The 19,538-nt window shown below is 45.9% G+C and overlaps 1 long non-coding RNA gene across 1 annotated transcript; it reads left to right on the plus strand.

Moving 5' to 3' along the window:
- Window positions 1-894: 894 nt before the first annotated feature.
- On the plus strand, window positions 895-18,362 carry LOC120409604. The gene is made up of 3 exons (XR_005601366.1): window positions 895-1,003; window positions 2,618-2,722; window positions 18,052-18,362. It is a non-coding gene; the product is annotated as an uncharacterized LOC120409604 (long non-coding RNA).
- Window positions 18,363-19,538: the final 1,176 nt, after the last annotated feature.

Genomic DNA, 19,538 nt, shown 5'->3' on the forward strand with positions numbered 1-19,538 from the left:
ATTTACACCAATGCTTATGAAATCAGAATGAGGCCATATATCAGGAACTCACACAGACCAGGGTTTAACTGTCATTCAGGTGAGACATACAAATTTAGCACTTTTAACCCTTCCTCAACCATCTCTCCAATACCCCTCATCATTTTTATTGTGTGCCTCTAAGCCTCCTTCTATTTCTCAATACTTTCCCAGTAATGTGGTGCTAGAAACAGAGGGCCAGTGCCTCAGAGGCATTTATTTAGGTTCCTAATTCCCACTTAAATTAATAGGAACCAGGTGCCTAAATACCATTAAAGATCTAGGCCTGGTCCAATGCCCATTCAAATCAACAAGAGACTTTCCCTTTACAGCAGCAGGTGCTGGAACAAGCACTGAATGCAGTACCCCAGGAACTTGGCTACTATGATGACAGACACTTTTAAAAATGCTGATACAGAGTAAATTGAAGGCAGATGCCCCAAAAACAGAGAGAGGGACTGTTACCTCCATTAAAGGTGTTAGGCTTCCCAGCTGCGACTAATTAGCTGACTCCCAGACGATGGGTCTGATTTCTTTTATTGGTACACACACCACTGTTCCATTACAAGGCACTGACAGCATGCCCCGGGTCTGTGCAACTGGAGAGGAAAAGGAGCCCCCAAACCCAGTGTTTACAGCCTAACTGCAAAACGCAAAGCTCACAAAACAAAGCACCTGCAGTGCAAAGATGAGTGTGGCAGAGAACACTGATTCTGCACAGCTGCAGCCAGCCGGATGCCTGAATCCTGATGGGTGCTCCAATCAGGCAGGCTCAGCCTCACCTGTGTGTAATTAGCTACCTCCCAGGTCTGAGTCTGGGCATCAGGTTCTCAAATAAAAAGGCTGGGTAGGAAGACTGTGTTAATCTCCTCTGATCACCTGTATAACACAGGCTAGTGAAGTTATTGCTGCTGTTAATTGTTGTTAGAACTAGAGTATTTTGATTTAAACCTTTTTCGTGATACAGCATCTCCAGCAACCCTTGGTAAGTTAGCCCAATGATTATTAACACTCACTCTTAAAAATGTATGCCTCATTTCCAGTCTGAATTTGTCTGGCTTCAACCTCCAGCCATGGGTGTTATACCCTTATATGCTAGAGCAGTGGTTCCCAAACCCTAAGCTATGGCCAGTACGTCCCTCAGCCCATGCTGCTTTCAGCAGCTCTGATTGGCCTGGAGCAGTGAACCGTGGCCAGTGGGAGCTGTGATTGGCTGGACCTGTGGAAGTGTCAGGTAAACAAACTGGCCTTGTCTGCCAGGGGCTTTCCCTGCAACCAGTGGAACAAGTTTGGGAACCACTGTGTTAGAGCCATGGATCAGAGTCTGCAGACCCCTTGGTGCTCTGATAAAAGGCCAGTGAGCATCTTGGGGGAGGAGGCTGTAAGATGTGCAGGAAGTAGATAGGCTGCTGCAGGATACAGGAGCTGGTTCATCTCTTGGCTTTATTTGGAATTGTTTTGGGGTGGAGAAATGGAACTCAGCCCTGAAACAAAGGGATTGAATCCTGGTGTTGGTGGGAGTGCCACCTAGGAAGCCAGCTGTTCCTATTTCTGGGACACAATGCCTTTGCATAGGAAATCTGAGTAAACTCCCTTAGCAAGTTGTCTATGCAACCCCCTCAGCTGTGTGGCTTTGCAGAACAATCCTCTGTGCAGCCTCATGTAAAAATAATCATATGAGCAATCTCCCAACCCCAAGCTTTAATGACAGAGCTGGGTTTTTTTAATGATCCCCAGTGCAGCAGTTACTCCTTAAAGTAGATTTACATTACAGCTAGTTGCTATGAGGCTTTTTTATTAGTATAGTAAATACAGAGAGGAAAGGGCCCCTCTTATTCTTTTGGTTGTGTGCTTTGCTCCACTCTAATTCACAACCTGATTTGTGCCAAAGCCAGGGGGACTCAGCTCTTTCCCAGCTAGCGTCCTTGGATGTCAGTCTTGGTGCCCTTTCTTGCTCATCTTAAAAGAGGCCTCACTGCCTAGGAGAAAACTGGTGCGTGAAGAACCACAGTCTGTGATGTGGGGCAGGGGTGGGAGCATATGTATTTGAGCAGAGTGAGAGAACTTGTGCAGGCCTTGGGGTGGGATGGGAATATTCACAGCCCTACTAGTGCAACAGTTATGGTGGAGACTGAGGGGTGGCAGCATCTGCCTCATTCACACACACATCCTACGTTGTCCCCTGTGTGCTCGCACTCCACAAGGGCTGTCCTAAACTGTGTTCCTTGCTGCCCTAATCTCTATAGATCTGTCTACACTGCAGTTAGACACCCGTGGCTGGCCTGTGCCACCTGACTCAGGCTCATGGTGTTACCCTAAGACAGTTGGCCCATTTTCTGTAAAGTAAAACAAGTTCCATCTGCAGTGTTCTACCCCTTCCGCATCTATCATCGGTAATTGTGTGGTCAAGACAAAGGAAGACTGAGGTTGCAAACAGGTGATATTTATATAAGAACAGGCTAGGACTCCCTGCAAACTAAGATAACACTATAACAGCTCAGTTTTTATCACAAATGATGTAAATGGAGGTGAAAACCAGAGTCCCAAACCCTTTACACTTTACACAATGGGGTATGAAGGACTATACCATATCTTGCAGATGCTGGACAGGAGAACAGGAACACAGATGGGAACCAGAGTCTCAGGGACAGGTGCCAGGAACAGGAGTAAAACAGAAACAAGATCTCAGGAACTTCGGTGACAGGTAAGTAGATCTTCAGTATGGTGTCTTCTGTCTTCTATTCTTGATCTCGTCGTCCTGTGTGCTGAATGCGAACGCTAGCTCATGTGATGATGGAGCAGGTGAGTGGAGGTAAGTCAAGGGAACCTTGGTAGATGTTACAGGTTCACCTCAAGTGCTATTACCTCAGGGCTCTAGTTATTAGCTAGGCTGTTATTCTGTGGGAGGGCTTCTATGTCTCATTGAGATGGCCTGCTTTCATAGCATCCAGAGACACAGCACCCCTGGTGCTAGGCAGATTCTGCTGCCAGGAGACACTATCTTTCCTGCCTTTTCCTTGTTTTGGGGCTTAAAGTTGAAGGAGAAGGAATGCCAAGATGGAGGACAGATTGTCCTTTTACCAATCCAAAATGGTGACACTGTAACCTTCCCTACCCAACAACGGGGCTCAGGCTAAGGGGCTGTTTAACTGCAGTGTAGGTACTCGCCCAAGCCCTGGGACCCTCACCGGGCTGCAGCCTGAGCCTAAATGTCTACACTGCAGTTGAGCAGCCCCTTAGCTCAAGCCCTGTGAGCCTGAGTCAGCTGGCATGGGTCAGCCATGGGTGTCTCACTGCAGTATAGACACACCCTATGGGGCTTGCAGCGGTGGTGAATTAGTGAGGCACAGTGCCCCAACCATGCTGCCTCATCTGGCCTCCATTCTATCCTGAATATGACCAGCTCCTGTGGAGATTGTGCAGACCTGTATCTATGCCTGGCGTATAAGGTCCGTTAAGTGGATTAGTGGGAGTTTATGGCCCTGACACAACGGGGCTGTAGGGCAACTGTAAATTTGACCCAGTGGTCCATGGCTTTCTTTGGGGAAACTTGCCTTGCTCTCAGCGATCGCCTTGCACAGTCTTCTTGCTGGAACTGGAGCCGTCACTAGGCCCAGGGCAGGGGTGGGAGAGGCTTCTCAGCTCTCCCCTTCAGCTGAGCGCCTCCTTGCCTCAATCTAGTTTGAGTCTGGCCCTCTGGTTCTGGAGCATTTCCTGTTTTTTAGCTCGTGTCTGAGGCCAATCACTCCAACGCCCAGGATGCTGCAAGGCTAGTTCTTGGGCAGCGCTGCCTGGCTTAGTCCTCTGCAGAGCCAGGGGCTCCTTCAACCTTGCAGCTGCCAAAGGTCTCCGTGAAGCAGATTCCAGGGGAGCAGAGGCGAGCCAGTACGGCCTGTCGGGGTCTGGCTGAGCAAGATGCAGGGAGTTGTTTCTTTCCCAACTGCTTCTGAGTTCTCTGGATCTGGGAGATCTCTTGGCTTCCCTCCCACCTAGGCATTCTCCAGGCCAGTTGATTTAAGTACATGGAAGGGCATGGCGGGATGGGCCACAAAGGGGCAGTTCTGGCCTCCACTGAAATAAACTGAACTAGGGCTGCCAATTTTGGTTGGGTTTATTCCTGGAGGTTTCATCACGTGACCTAGTCTCTAATCCTGGAGGGTGATAGCCCTATGAAAGACTCCCCCTGACTTCAACAGGCCCTGGGTTGGAGTCTAAGTGAGCAAGGAAGATATTCCAGGGCCTTGGGCATCCTGCATTAATCCCCTAGGGGGGGTACAAATCCTTCTGTGCTTGTCTAGGGAGGACATGTTAAAATAGCGGAAGTGACAGTCAAGCTGTCTGGCCCCAAGGAATTCCTTCCGAGAGGCAGGGCTCCTTCTTTTCTGCAGTACCAAGCAGCTTCTCTGAGCAGCGTGTACACAAAATGCTATAAAACCCCACCTAAGAGAAAAATAAAGTTTAATGAAATGGGAAAGGAAGAGATCTCAGTGGACTGGGACGTATTGAGGGAAAAATACCACACCAAGACCCATTAGTCCCACCAGCCCAATTAGTAACTCCAATGGTAACAGTATTGACAGTGAAGCAATACCGCATAGGCCTAATTCTCTACGAGTGTAACACTATTGATACAAGCAGGTAACTTGGAGAATGGTGGGGGAATCAGAACCAGGATATGTAATCAAGTAGTGTCATGGAGCGTCTAGGTTTGACGTGGTCAATGCCAAGTGCACAGTTCCCTGTGGTACCAGAGGACTTTGCAGATGAGGCACACCAATAACAGGATGCTGGCAGAGCTGCAGAAAAGGCTCTGTCATGCCCACTCACTGAGGTTTGAGCCAGTAGAATTACACAGAATGTGGCTGCCCCATGCAAGTCATGCCTGAAATCAAATCCTGCAGATGAGCTTGTTTTTTATTAAAAGGAACTTGCCTTTCCTGCATTATCGATATGTGAATGCTATCTCTGTCCAAACGATTGCAGAAACTCAAACACTGCAATCTAGATAGCAAGACCAGAAACACAAACACCACTCCTTCGTTAATCCCAAACATCATACAATGCCTATCATTTTGCCATTGTTTCTGTCCTTCCCCCTTCTCTTCCCCACCCCAAGTCCTTCACAAACAGGTAGCCAAAGTACTTGCCCTGAAGAGCTGATGGCTTAAATCAATACCCTACAGACAATGAAGAGAGTTACCCATGAGTCTTGTAATTCTATGGGTGGTTTTTCCGGTTTTGTTTTTTAAATCCCAATGTGATTTGAGGGGAGGGAGTGAGTTAGGGTTTAAAGTCCTCTTTGACAAAGTGTGTTTTGAGGAGGAACGGGCAGAGGCATGCCCTCCGAGAGCTTAGTAAGCTTGAAATGTGTATAACAGAGTAATACCATTGAAATGGCACAACTAAAGCTAGTTGGACGCCTTTTTTAACTGAACGTAGACGCAGATCTTGGCAGAAATGCTGATGTCAGTTGCTTTGTTCTTTTTACAAGTTGTTGCTTATATACAAGCAAAGTGTGTGTTCATCCACTTGAATCTCTCTGATTAGAGTAACTTCTTTGGTACAGAGGTGCTCCAGTAGGAGGGACTCATCCAAGCAAATGAAAACATTACACAGTGTCAAGAACAAGGTAGTCCTGGAGACTAACATCCTCCATTTATTCCCAGAATGGGTATATAGCAAAATTCCCTGCATTGCCCCCAAGTAGGCTTCAAACTTGAGCTGGAGGCAACCGACTACAAATGGGAACTTCACAGCTCTGTGGTCAATGACATTTTTGACTGATGGGGGAACTCTGACCAGGGACCTCTTTGCCTCTATGCGGCCAAAAGCCATAATGTAGATGCAAAAAGAACAGGAGTACCTCTGGCACCTGGGCTAAACCCACGAAAGCTTATGCTCAAATAAATTTGTTAGCCTCTAAGGTGCCACAAGTACTCCTGTTCTTTTTGTGGATACAGACTAACACGGCTGCTACTCTGGAAAATGTAGATGCAGTTATTCTGGCTTTTGTTGGTCAGGCTTATTTTTGTTTAGGCAACTGGTATAAATTAGACTGGCACAAACACATTTTTGCTGGTATAAACTTTGCCCCCACTAGGAGGGCTGGCTATATGTATGATTAGACCGGAAAACCTTTGAAGCATAGACAAGATCTAAGGGTGTGTCGATACTGGCCCACAGCTCATACAGCTATTCAGAACCTCTTAGTCTGCACTTAAGTACTGCGCTGTACCCTTTTGTGTGGGTGCCGCAGGCGTGAACTAAGAGGTTCCTAGTTTGCATTAACATAGTCCTCTTCAAACAGGACTACATGAATGTGAGGTAACACCTTTTAGTTTGCACACACAGCATCCACATGAGGGAGCTACAGCTCTCACTGCTATTCACAGCCTTGTAGTCTGAACTGCAGGCCAGCATAGACATCACCTGTGGGTACGTCTACATGGTGATAAAGCCCCTGTAGCATGGCCAGGGTTGGCCCAGGTCGATTGACTCAGGCTTGTAGGGCTCAGGCTTCTGTGCTGAAAATTGCTGTGTAGACATTCAGGCCCCAGAGCTCAGACATCCAGGCGTGGGTTGGAGCCTACACAGCAATTTTTCAGCCCATGAGCCTGAGTCAGCTGACCTGGGTCAGCTCTGGGGTTTATCCCCCTAGAGACATACCCTAAGTAAGAGCAGGGCCCTAGCTAAAACTTCCACCTTCCGCCGCAGCTCACCCCTGCTCTGCGCACAAGCACCCCGATCACGCCGTCGCTGCTTCACTTCTCCCACCTCCCAGGCTTGCGGCGTCTAAGCTGATTGGCGCCGCAAGCCTGGGAGGCAGGAAAAGTAAAGCAGCTCACCCCTGCCCCGCCTCCTCCCCAAGCATGCCGTGGCTGCTTCACTTCCCCTGTGTGACGCGCTCCCCCCTTACTTGCTGCAGGCAGCCCTCCCCGCGCTCCCCTGCCCCAGCTCCCTCCGCCTAAATGCTGGCAGCGGCCAAAGATCCGGCTGCCGCGGTCGCTGCCGAAGAACATGGTGCACCCCAAATCCTAGCGCCCTAGGCAACCGCCTAGGTCACCTAAATGGTTGCACCGGCCCTGAGTGAGAGTGCAGCTAAGGGTGACTGCCAGCTGGTTTGGGTCATGCAGGTGGTTTTGGTAATGTAGAAGGGTTTCAGTCCGGTAGTAAATGGACTGAGACCACAACTCATTTCACACAGCCCATAGAATAGCTATCAGATGGCAAGTTATGAGGAATGCCTGCTCTCAAGCAGATAAGAGTCACTGGATTCTACAAAGCAAGGAAAATTGGATTGTGCCCACTCAGTTAAGAACATATTTGTCTGCCGCCTTCCTTACTGAATGTGGTACATAGTTCCACCAAAGTGCTGTCCATCTGCTGGGGGAGACTTATCTTGAAATAATGATGAAGGTTTGTAGCTGTGCCTCTTTGCCAGTGCTGGCTTCAGACTGTCTTGCAGAACTGTCCTACAGAAACATTTGATTTTTGGATGAGCAGCTTGGATAAAATAACTGACCCGCACCTTCAGCCAAAACTCTGATTGATCCAGAAACTTCAGAGGGAGGGGAAGAGGGGAGTAACAGTGATAGAATTTCAAAAATTTATTTATGTATGTTTTCCTCACACCTTCTATTCCTCATCTTATCTTTATTTATCATAAAAAATTTTTTTTTTTTTTTTCCTAACAAGCTCATCTCAATCTTGATTAGTTAGACCCTGTGTTATGCACCTTTTCATTTCTTTTTCTGTGTATGTTGTATGTAATCTCCTGTCTGTGTGTTCCATTCTATGCATGCAAGAAAGTAGCTTTTAGCTCACTCTCATGCTACAATAAATTTGTTAGTCTTTAAGGTGCCACAAGTACTCCTGTTTTTTTTGCGGATACAGACTAACACGGCTGCTACTCTGAAAAATATTAGAGAATTTTTAACATATACTCACTTTTTATTCCATTTTTATGACCAATAATGGAAAAAATTGAAATGCAAGAAAGGTAGCTCTTACAGTATTGCCAGCTGAAAGAAGGAAATATTAAAAACTTCCGGAGCACATGTGCTCTCACAAGATTTGTTACTTCCTGCTTCCTCCCAGTCTAGAAATACTACAAGAATACTGCTTCTCCTGTGCTTCCTGCCAACATACCACAAAGCTGTAAAAAATCTGAACATGAAAATCCCACAGACTTCAAAAGTGCTGAGCTAACACTTACACTGATTTAAGTGGCAACAGAGTTAGGCCAATGATTCAAGCTTTAGCAAAATCATACTCTTTAAAAGTATTAACTGAGCTTTTCCCAAAGCTCACAAAATCGTGGTTTTGGTGATACCCATCTCAAGCAGCCAAATATTCAGAAGCATATGCCATGTAGTTGTGCATCTAATTTGTATTTTCTATTGCCATGCTTGTACTGGAGGTGCAAATATAGTAATTGGCCCATGCAAGTCACACAAACAAGTGAGGCTGCATCTACACTACAAGCTAGGGATGTGATTCCCCTGCTCACGCCAGTTCTCATCACGCCAGCACAAGCGGTATAGCCACACTAGCATGTGTAGTGACCTTGGAGGCGAAGCTTAGCCGTGCCAAGTACGAATTCACCGGTTTCAGGCTGATTTGTTCTCAACGTGGCTAAGGCATGCCTCCACTGCTGCTATCCGTGCTACTGTGCCTATGCTGCCATTTATACTTGTGCTACCTCAATAAGAGCTAGTGGGAGTATGGCTACACATGCAGGGGAATTCCACGGTGTGGGTGTAGCCTGAGGGTCATGTACACCCTTTGGAGAATCTGGTCCTAGATGTTTTGACAGTTTTTGGATGCTTATCCAAACTGTTTATCTTAGCTACACTTTTAGAGGGTCACTTATTGCTAATTTCAGGTGAGGTTTGAGTCTGACAAGTGACTGTATTAAAATGGCAATTTCTTGTTCCTCAGTTATGCTATTATATGTATTCAGAGTGAGGTCTGCTGACTATAGGTACAAAAATCTGAATTTTACTCTTGCTAGCCATGGAGAATCTCATGCAGCTAAAGGAGAGTGAGCTAGATTCTCTTCCTTCTGGTGGATCAGCAGCAAAATTGTTTACTAAATTCCAGTCTGTTACACTGGTGCAAACCCATTGAAAACAACTCTTGCTAATAGCATAATTTGACGATGTGGAGATGCAGAGGGATAACTGAGAACATAGACTGGCCTGCATGTCCTGTATGATTGATGATGGAGGTTTCTTCCAGCCTTATACAAATCTCAGGCTGAGTTGGCAGGGCTGGCAATTTCAATTTGTAAACTGAACACATTTGCTATGGAATCAGTGAGATACAGCAAACATGGAACCCTATGCTACCACTCTTTATAGAATTGCTTTTCAGGGGATAACTGCACTTGAAACCAAATTAAGCAAGCTGGATTTTCCTTTGTGGTGCCTGCAAGGCTAAGGAAACCTTGAGTTACTTTGCTGTTACTTTAAATATTCCTGTTCATAGCCCCATCCCATCCTTCTTACCCACAGCATGCTGATTTTCTGGGACACAAAATGTCTGTACCTGGTCACAATGAAGTCAACAGCTAGATACCCTTGCACTCCACAGGGAGCAGGATCAAACTCATAGTTGCAATTGGCCCTGCACCATCCTGCAATATATTTGGGAGACCTCACTGAATTATCTTTGGGGTCAAGCGTATTAAACTCAAAGTTTATGTATTACTGTGGGCTGGGATTGTATGTAGCATCTCAAGGGAGGCCATGTGCTATGAAGCCTGGGAGTTCAACGGACAATATTGAAAATATGCAAGACAAGAATGGCCTTTTGGAACAATAAGTGTAAAATGGATTTCCTGGGGCTAGGGAGAGGTGAATGCAAATTCCTCATCCCTGGGTATGCAAAAACCCAGCTTTTTGAAGCTACTGCCTGAGCAGAGGGTCATTCTCTGCTAATTATAGAACGCTAAAATCAAAGGCCCACGCTGTCTAAAGGAAGGGGATGATCTTCCCAGTCTTTGTTCTGCTTCTGAGAAAGTTATGAACCTGTAACCACAGAGAAAACCCAGCTGTGGTTTTGAAGGCGTGCTACCTACCAGAGCCTGAGGTTGGAGTTGGGGTGATCTGTTAAGCTTTTTAGCATGTGTGTAGGTTCTTTTATTATTTTTAATGGGTTTTCTCTGTAATGTTTTCACCTCACCCATAAATGTGCTTGCCTAGAAGGAGCTGTGTGGTAACTCTGAACAGTGTAATTGTCCACAGCCAGCCTCTGAAGAGAAAGCAAAGCACAGATGCTAGCCTTTTAGACAGTCTGGCTTGCTGGGAATCTCAATGTAGGCAGGGAAGCGTGTGTGTGTGTGTGTGTGTGCGCGCGCCTTCAAATGGCGGGAGGAAATACAGGCACAGTTGGTTTACTATTGACCTCAATAGGAGTAGGATCAGGGCCTATGTGTTGTCATATACTATAAACAGAAGTTGCTCTTTTCCTGCAGTGTTGCACTTCCTGATGAAGATCACTTGCAAACGGTCTTACACTCAGACTTCAAGAAGTATATGTGCATCCGATGTATTGTGTGCTTGTCCGGTGTTCATGCAAACTCTGATGCAACCCCTCATTTGCACAGGCCATACTGCAGAGACAGCATGGTCATATGCAAAAGCATGGACATCTGGCCCTCCAATGTCCCAAGGAATTCAGCAATCAGTTGGTAAGGAACTATGGCAAATCTCTGCAGGGTAAAACATTGCCTCAAGTAACCCGCTAAAAAAATATCTCATCTGTCTAGAAAAGTGCCATGCATCCCAACTGAACTGCAAGCATATATGTGTCCCGGCTGCTCTAATTGTTTAATTCTATTTGTTTGTTTTTGGATTTGTAAAATAATGGGCTTTGGGCTTTCCTCAGTCTGACACACTCAATACGTGTTTGGGGACAGACTGTGCTACCCTTACACATGTTGGTGAGCATTTAATCACAGGAGTAGTTCAGTCCTCATCATTTTCCTCACACCCCTCTGGTCCCCAGGTAGAATCATAGAATCATAGAATTCAAGATCAGAAGGGACCATTATGATCATCTAGTCTGACCTCCTGCTAGATGCAGGCCACATAAGCCGATCCACCCACTCCTTTAGCCCAGACCCACGCTCTGATCCATAAGGTGGGGGTCAGGCAAAGCCAGTTCGCGGAATCCTCAGCTAACCTTTCAAGACACTTCGTGTTGCTTTGGCAAAACAAAGTGACCTCTTCAAAGCCCAGGATCTGGCCCAACATTCCCACCTCATGCCTCAACCTAGTCCTGGGGGAGTGAGCCCTCTGTCTCAGAGGCTGCTGACCCATCGAGTTCTGCCCCCTTGTTGCTGCACTTTTTGAGCCACCCGAGAAATCTAGGAGATATGATTTATGGCTCCATTTTGGGCCCACCTGTAACTTATCCTTTCCAGCCAGGAGATGAGCTAACACTGCACTCCCAGTGGCTAGAGACCCGGCTGACCAAAGGTGGTTGGATCTGGACTCCTCTTCCTGGCTAATCTCCACTGACTTCTGATCCAAGTCCTCAAAAACTAATTATTGTGGTGCTGGCCTTAGCTCCATAGTTACGTGCAAAATGCTACTTAGCCTTTTAAAAAAAAAAAATCACACACTATCAAATCCTTGCTTTAATGAGCTCCCGTGAAAGTTTCTCTCCTCTTATGAGTGGTGTGGAAGCTTTATCTACATAGTTCAGGAGAGATGTGGTGCATGAGCCGGAGTCCACATCTTCTAGTACAATTTGGTTAGTGGTTAGTGAAGTGATAAAGCACAATTATTTGTACTGAAGTAGCATCTGGAGGCTCTAACTGAGATTTGGGCCCCATCCTGCTAGGTCAGTCCCTCCCCTGAGAAGCTTACAATCTAAATAGACAAGACAGAGGAGTGTTGGGGCGGGAAACAAAGATGAAGCGATGCATCCATGGTGCCACAGCAGGTCAGAGGCAGGAATAGACTCTGGGACTCCTGACTCCCAATCTCCTATTCGTTAAGTTACAACGCCAATACATTGAAACTATGCAGCAGGGGTGATGATTCTCTAAATTCAGCATTCTGTCCCCAGCCCCTGTGGGCATAGAAAGTTATGAGTCTCACTTCTCTCATTCATTCTATCATGTAAATTATCTGACGCAAGTAACAGTCAAGTGGGGATTAAGAAGCCCTGCTCAGCTGAAAGGTTAGGCCCTATCCCTAACATAGGTACCCGAACTTATGCCAAATCCTTCTTCATACTGGAGAGAGAGTGAGTAATAAACATGCTGAACAGCCTGTTAGTGCCGCTGGATTCCTGGTAGGGTCATGTAACTTTTGATAAAGCTGGAGGAGAAGGCCTATCGGGCCAGATTCCTCCCTGCTATAGCCCCACAGACTTCTGGAGAGCTATGGCAGGAATGGATTTTCCTTTTCCTGACATGAGCCTCTTAAAAATGGAGTAAGATCTCTGACCAGAATCTCTAGATTTGTATTATCCCCCTCCACATCCCTCAGAACCCTATCTCGGGTTTGACAGGGCCCCAATGGTCACCATCATATCAGGTCCCCCACAAACAGTAATACGTGTCCTCATATCATAGAATCTCAGGGTTGGAAGGGACCTCAGGAGATCATCTAGTCTAACCCCCTGCTCAAAGCAGGACCAATCCCAACTAAATCAGGACCAAGCCCCAAGCCTAAATAGTGACTCCTTATATCATCCTCTTCATTTTACTAATAGGGAACTGATGGTCGGAGACATCAAAGACTTGATCCCGAGTCTATCAAAGTCAATGGAAAGACTCCCATTAACTTAATGATTTTGGATCAGGACCAAAGTGACTTGCTCAAAAAGTCTCTGCACCAATCAAGGCTTGAACCCAAATCTCCTGAAATAATGAATACGCCCTCGTTATTAGCCCTATCAAAGTTCAAAAAAGCTTTCAGTGTGACTAAAATGCGAAGCAGAATGGAGGCTGCAGAGCCTGGAAATGCACTGAATGATCACAATAAGCATGTCTATATTAATTTAATTTTTCTACACCATTGTAGCAAGTGCCTTGCAGGTACCAGTTTTAAAAATGTACATATCAAATGCAGTCAGCTACAGTAGTAACCACATCGAATAGCCATACCACATTAGTTGTTAGATAACAGACTGCATTGCACCTTGTCTGGTGTTACAGGCTTGAAATTTCATCAAGGTGATCTCAAGATGTAATAAATTGCGCGAGTGAAGATCATGCATTTTAAACACACATACCCGCAGTCAGACTGCCAACTACCTATAGCGCCTATGGCAGGCGATGAAATTACAGCCCTATCCCTGAAATAAGATGCTATTCTAGTATGTTGCTGTTCTCATTATAATCTTTGTTATGAGAATGGATAAATGTGCTTTGTTCTGTTCTTGGTATTAAAATAAAAAGGAGGGTGTTTTTTTTTTTTTCATTTCATCTTCTGTTCTCATCCCCGGTGTTAGCTATCAGAATGAGTTATCACTCTGCTGGCAGGGCCTTGATAGATCTTCATTTTCACTGTATGCTCTCACTCACTTTTGTGACTAAGATTACTAGAGTAGAAAATAGCGTGCCATTAATCCATTCCGCAGGCCCCAGTAGTACTAAAATGGAATTAGGCTAATGGGGGGAAATGGCACAAAATGTGCCTATCCCACGATCAAAGATAGTAACACAAGGGAAGGAGGTGGCGCCAAATTCATCAAGACTGGGGCCGAAAGGTAGAACTCAAAGATCAGGTTCCATCTCTGCTTAGCTGTACACCAGGATTTTTCTGTGCTCCAGATCCTTTGGGGCGAACTCAAAGGCCAATTACAACAAAACATGTAACAAAATTGTGCCCGGTACCACCATGTTTGTTTGTTTGAATGTTCTTTCCCCATCCCTAGCTGAGATCAGGCCCCTGTTGTGCCTCTGTCTCTGATTTTGCTTTGCTCAGGACAGTGGGGCCTCAGTCATGATTTGGCCTTTGGGTGCTACCATAACAGAAGTGTTAACGATAAACATGAGACTAATATTTCTATGCAGATATGTCTTGCCCCCTACTAAAGGGGTCTTCCAACAGGCTCTATTGCCATTGGGAGATTGTGTCCTCCCACAAGCCACCCCACTCTATTACTGCCACCAAATCAAGTGCTCTGGTGCTCCCCAGTTTTTGTCTTGTTATAAATGAGTCCAGTGATCCGTTACCACAGTATTTCCCGCTGCCGTTACCACTTCCTCAGTTAGACTCTTAGGTCAAGGTGGGAGGGTCCCAAACTCAGGTTGCAGCCCCAGCCTGAACATCTATACCACAATTAAACAGCCCCTTAGCCTGAGCCCTGAGAGCCTGAGTCAGCTGGGATGGGCCAGCTGCAGCTTTTTAATTGATGTGTAGTAGACAGACCCTTAGAGGGCAGGAGGGGGGCACCCCAAAACTTGTGATCTCTGACCCCTTATGCTATGGGGCTGGCTGGTCTGTTCCTTCACCAGTGTCCGTTGGAAGCTACAGAGGACACTGAAGTAGCATAGCACATGTGGCTTCAGAGAAGTCACTTCACCTCAGTACTAGAGCTGGTTTCAACATTTTCTATGGAAACATTTTTTGACAAATGGAGCTTGTGACCAAATGGAAAATGTCTGACAAATTTTGAGTTTTCATTGAATTTTTATCAGCATGAAACTGAATTTTTTTTAAACTGAAAATATTTGGTTTAAAAGAAAATGGAAACATCTCACTTTCACTGAATTTTTTTCATGAGAAGAAAATATAATTTCCCACCCAGCTGTGCTCCCAATGCCTCAGTTTACTTGTCTGTAAAATGGGGGGAAAGACCTACCTCAGAGGTGGACCTTGCTTGTCTTGAAGAAAATATGAGAAGAGCATCTTCAATTTCTTTCTTCCCTTGATTTCAGCGGGGGGCACCCACATCATTCTCAGCCCTTCCATCTTCCTGTTTAGAATAGGAACCTCATTATTAGGGTCATGGATGCCCCTGCACTTTGACCTCTGTCAGGGCCCCAAAAGGTTCAGGGGCATGACATGGAAGTGTGATGTTTCGGACCAGATCTGAGTGGTGTGTTGCTAGTGGAGCTGGTTGAAATATTTCTAATTTTGATCTAACAACATAAAATAAGTTTGGGGTTTTTTTATGAAAATGTTCTCTAAAAACATCCTTCATTCCCAACCAGTTTTAATTGTGAGATTTGTTGCAAAGAGCATTTCAACTATAAAATGTCATCAGTGCTAAGTACTGTATTATGTTATCATCAGGCTGGTAGCTAACACTGCCATAGTCTTCCAGATCTTCCAGTCTTCCTCTCCTAAGGCATTCCAGGCTCACTCAATCTATTGGAAAAAAGCGACAGAGTCCTGTGGCACCTTATAGAGTGACTAACAGACGTATTGGAGCTCCAATACGTTTGTTAGTCTATAAGGTGCCACAGGACTCTGTCGCTTTTTACAGATCCAGACTAACACGGCTACCTCTCTGATACTCAATCTATTGAGTGTTACAACACATTTAGAAAACTGGGAACTTTGTTTATAGAGAAGGGATTTGCCTGAGCCATTAAGGTCACAACAAACTCCAAACTTCACCAAGTCAGGGGAGTGTTTGGGGCTAGAGATGTGGTTTGAGCCCCATCTCTGTTACCGAGTGAATAACTGCATAGCTCTGCAGTTTCACTTCACCCTCTCCCACCATGCTTGTTCCAACCTCACAGCTAGCCCTCTGTGCCCCTCTGCCACAGATGTTTTCTGGGATAACACCTCCCTCTCCATGTTTGGTTTGACACCCGTAGGGTATTCCTCCACTATGGGTCTGATCCAAAGCCTATTGACGTCAATAGGAATATTTCTCTAGATTTCAAGAGACTTTGGCTCAAACACCACGATGGTACAGTCTCTTCATAGAGAAGCAATGTTGAGTTGAACCCTTTGTTCTAACAGCAAAGCTCTAAAATTTGAATATTTCACACACTGAGATGATCAGAAATGTTTATATTGGATCAGTACCTGCATTCCTGGCTCAAAAAAAACTCCCATGAAAGTCAATGAGAACTTTACCAGAGTGAGAATTAGAGAATTTGCCCTTGCGATATTTTTTTTTTTGTTTTGCAAGATTTCTTGTGGCCTTCAGCATAGACAACCTTAAAATATATGAAAACATATATAGCAGATTGTTAAGAATGTGCATGAGTTTCTTAAATCACTGAATCCTCACAACCAAAAATGGGGCAATTCTGGCTGGTTATGCTATCCCTAACAGGCTTTATCTGTGCCTGAGATAAAATGTAATAGTCTGAATGCCAACAGCAGATCTGTCGTAGAGAAATGGATTTAAAAGTTTGAAGGCACCTCTTCTGTATGGAAAACTCTCTCAGACACTATCCACGTTACAGAGCAATTGTTTTAATCATTTATTTTATTTGATCACCTTGCTTATTTCTGTCACTCTGTTCAACTGTTGGTACTGAATTCGAATTAAAGCCAGCTTGCCTCTGTTAAGTCCTGCCTCCAGCCTTTGTTATAGCCCCACATATTGAACTTCATTTTCTAACAGGACATTGCTCACTGTAGTCTCACCAATGAATGTGGCAGAAAGCGAATGGCTTTCATAGACCGTATGAATAAAAGAATAAAGTGAATCAAAAAAGCAGCGGATAGTAGAGCCACTTACTATGATTCCAATCCTTAAATGAAACCAGAGTTCATACATTGAACTGCCCCCAAAACAGTGCCAAATGGGCTATGCATCTGTTCTTAACCAAAGGTGGGTAGTGAACAGTCCTGACACCTAATTGAGATGCAGAAGGGAACAGCAATGCAGACTTTTCTCAACCCAAGCTGAGAATCACCAGAGCCTGCATGAAAAAGTCTTTCCGCTGTGGGCAACCCTGCTGAAATAAACAGTGATCGCTTAGAGGCTTTTTCTGTGCAATCACAAGTCAGGGTTGTTGGTTCACCCCACTCCCATCCCAGCAAGTGGAGCAGCTGTCTGTCTGTCTGTCAGGTCACTGGTGAGATGTGAGGATTAAATCACAAATCCAAGATCTCTCATGCAGAGACCCAGCAGCCCCTTCAGTTGCAAACACGCAGACCTGGTTTGGGGTGAGCACAGCCCTAGGATGATAAAGCTGAAAGCTTCCAGTGCCAACCACAAAGATACTCCTCTTTCATTAGCTGCATCAGACTCATCCTGGTTCTTTTCACCCTGGTGTATAAATGCATGCTGCCCTTTTCACTATGTCTTTGTGAGCGGCGGCGGTCCTAGCCGTAGGCAGCAAGGCCTTGAGACTGGGGTTTGTTGTTTTAACATTCCCTCTCCTCCCTGCACTGCTACCATCACCTCTTGTCCTGTAAGAGGAGGAGAGAAGTCAATGACAAGAAGTGAGATTTGGGAAATGGAGAGAAAGGAACCCGTGGTGGGTGGGGAAGGGAATGGGTGTTGGGAAGTATCAGAAGATGGAAATGCAGGTAGAGAAGGTTAGAGGGGCAGTGAGAGGGCAGGGGAATGGGGCAGAAGAAATATGTTATGTCTGACATCTTGGTATCTTTCGGGAGCTGTATGCCACTAGAAAGCTTTCAAATGAGACACATAGCACCTGCTTCCAGCCTTGGATTTTCCCAAAACATCAGACCTTTAAATCAGCACATTATTCTAATAATCTATTTCATATCATTTGTAGAGGTACTTAGTTACATTTTTTTTTCTCTCTGAGCCCTGTCCAGCTGGACCCAATGCTAAGGGAACCTGGCTCTTCAGCAGGACTGACAGAAAAGAGTTCCAATAATCACTTTTAAAACTCTCTAAAAGGGGGCAGAGTGTTGTTCTGTCATATACATAGCCCCTCCAGGAGATGGGAGGGTGGAGGTGAGAGATGAATACTGTATTGGCTCTTATTTGGGATGATCCTGCATAGCCAGCAGTACCGAGGAAGGGGCTTCTGTTCAAGTCACTTCTTTCCGAAAGAAAGACAGTCTTCATCTCACAACAAAGTGAGGGGCTGGAACAGTTGCAACGTCATTATTTTTTGTATTACAGTAGAATGTCGGGCCTCCAATATACAGTCACATAGTGAGAGATCGACCCCGCTCCGGAGGGCTTACCGTTTAATAGACAAGATGAAGGAAGGGAAAAGGAGCAGAAGCACAGAGAACAGAAGTGACTTGCCCAAGTTTGCGCAGCATGTTAACGGAATAGTTGGGAATAGGACCCAGGGGTGAGATTCTTTGTTGTACCTCTAAGAGATAAAGCCCAAAATTCACAGCCCAGCTGGGAGTGGGGGCTAAGGTGGGTTTCAGCCACCTTTGTACCCTCTCGATCCAGGGGTGGCGAGGGCCCCACAGTAATGTAGAGGCCCCTGGGGCCGTTATCTGCACAAAATTCTCTGTTACTCACACACTCTAGGGCACCCACCCTGACCCTGTTCCTAGGGCTCAGGCCTGTAACCCTGTGGGTTTGCAGGACCTTTTACCAGTGAAAGAGCCTTACATGGTAATACCCTTATCCTCTATTTCTTAACAATCACCCAAACCAGAATGCACACGTCACACAAACAGTGCTCACTGCTCCCAATAAGACACGTGAACTTTTCTTGATGGCCAGTCAGGATCAGGTCCGTCTGGGGGACTCCAGTTTCTGCCCGGTGTCATTGGCAGAGTGGTGAGGTCTGGCCGCTCTGATCTTTGGGGCTGTGTCCTGGAGTTGGTTCCCAAAGAACTTCCTTTTGGACCCCGGTTTATATAGTGAAATTTGAGTCCTTTTTAGCTGTACCTTAACCACTCATTATACTAAAATTTTACTAACCAATCCTAACTGAGGGCTCGGCTACACTTGCACTTTATACCGCAATAAAGCCTCCTAGAGCGCTTTACCTTACTCACTGTCCACACTGGCTCCCTGCCTAGAGCGCTCCTGGTACTCCACCTCCACCAGAGGGATAACGGCTGTTGCATATTGGCTGAGATGCCCTAGGGCCAGTGTGAGTGAGGAGTTACGTTACTGCGCTCTGACTGACCTCCAGAAACATCCCATAATCCCCTTAAGTCAAGTGGCCTCTCTCCTCTTTGTTGTGGAATGGGCTGAGGAATGCTCCATTTCAAACAGCTGGCTGCTTATCTGCTCCCAGCTGCTTATCTGCAACAGTAAATGTTTGCTGTGAGTGAGAGCGAGGAGGGGGGTCTGAACTTACAAGACAGCGTGCTGACACACTCTCAGCACCCCAAAAACCCACTCTCTCTCCCCCCCACATACACACAACACAGTCCACCCCACCCACCTCATTTGAAAAGCACGTTGCAGCCACTTGAACGCTGGATAGCTGCCCATAATGCACTGCTCCCAATGCAGCTGCAAATGTGGCCATGCCACTGCACTGGCAGCTGGCAGTGTGGACAGACTGCAGTGCTTTCCCTACTGCGCTCGCCGAAGGCGGGTTTAACTCACAGCGCTCTACAACTGCAAGTGTAGCCAAGCCCGTAGTGTAACAAAATTCTCTAAGCAATCCTACCCCACCGCCTTAATTCATT

Source organism: Mauremys reevesii, linkage group 7 (assembly GCF_016161935.1).
Source record: "Mauremys reevesii isolate NIE-2019 linkage group 7, ASM1616193v1, whole genome shotgun sequence".
In the NCBI taxonomy this organism is placed as follows: domain Eukaryota; kingdom Metazoa; phylum Chordata; order Testudines; family Geoemydidae; genus Mauremys; species Mauremys reevesii.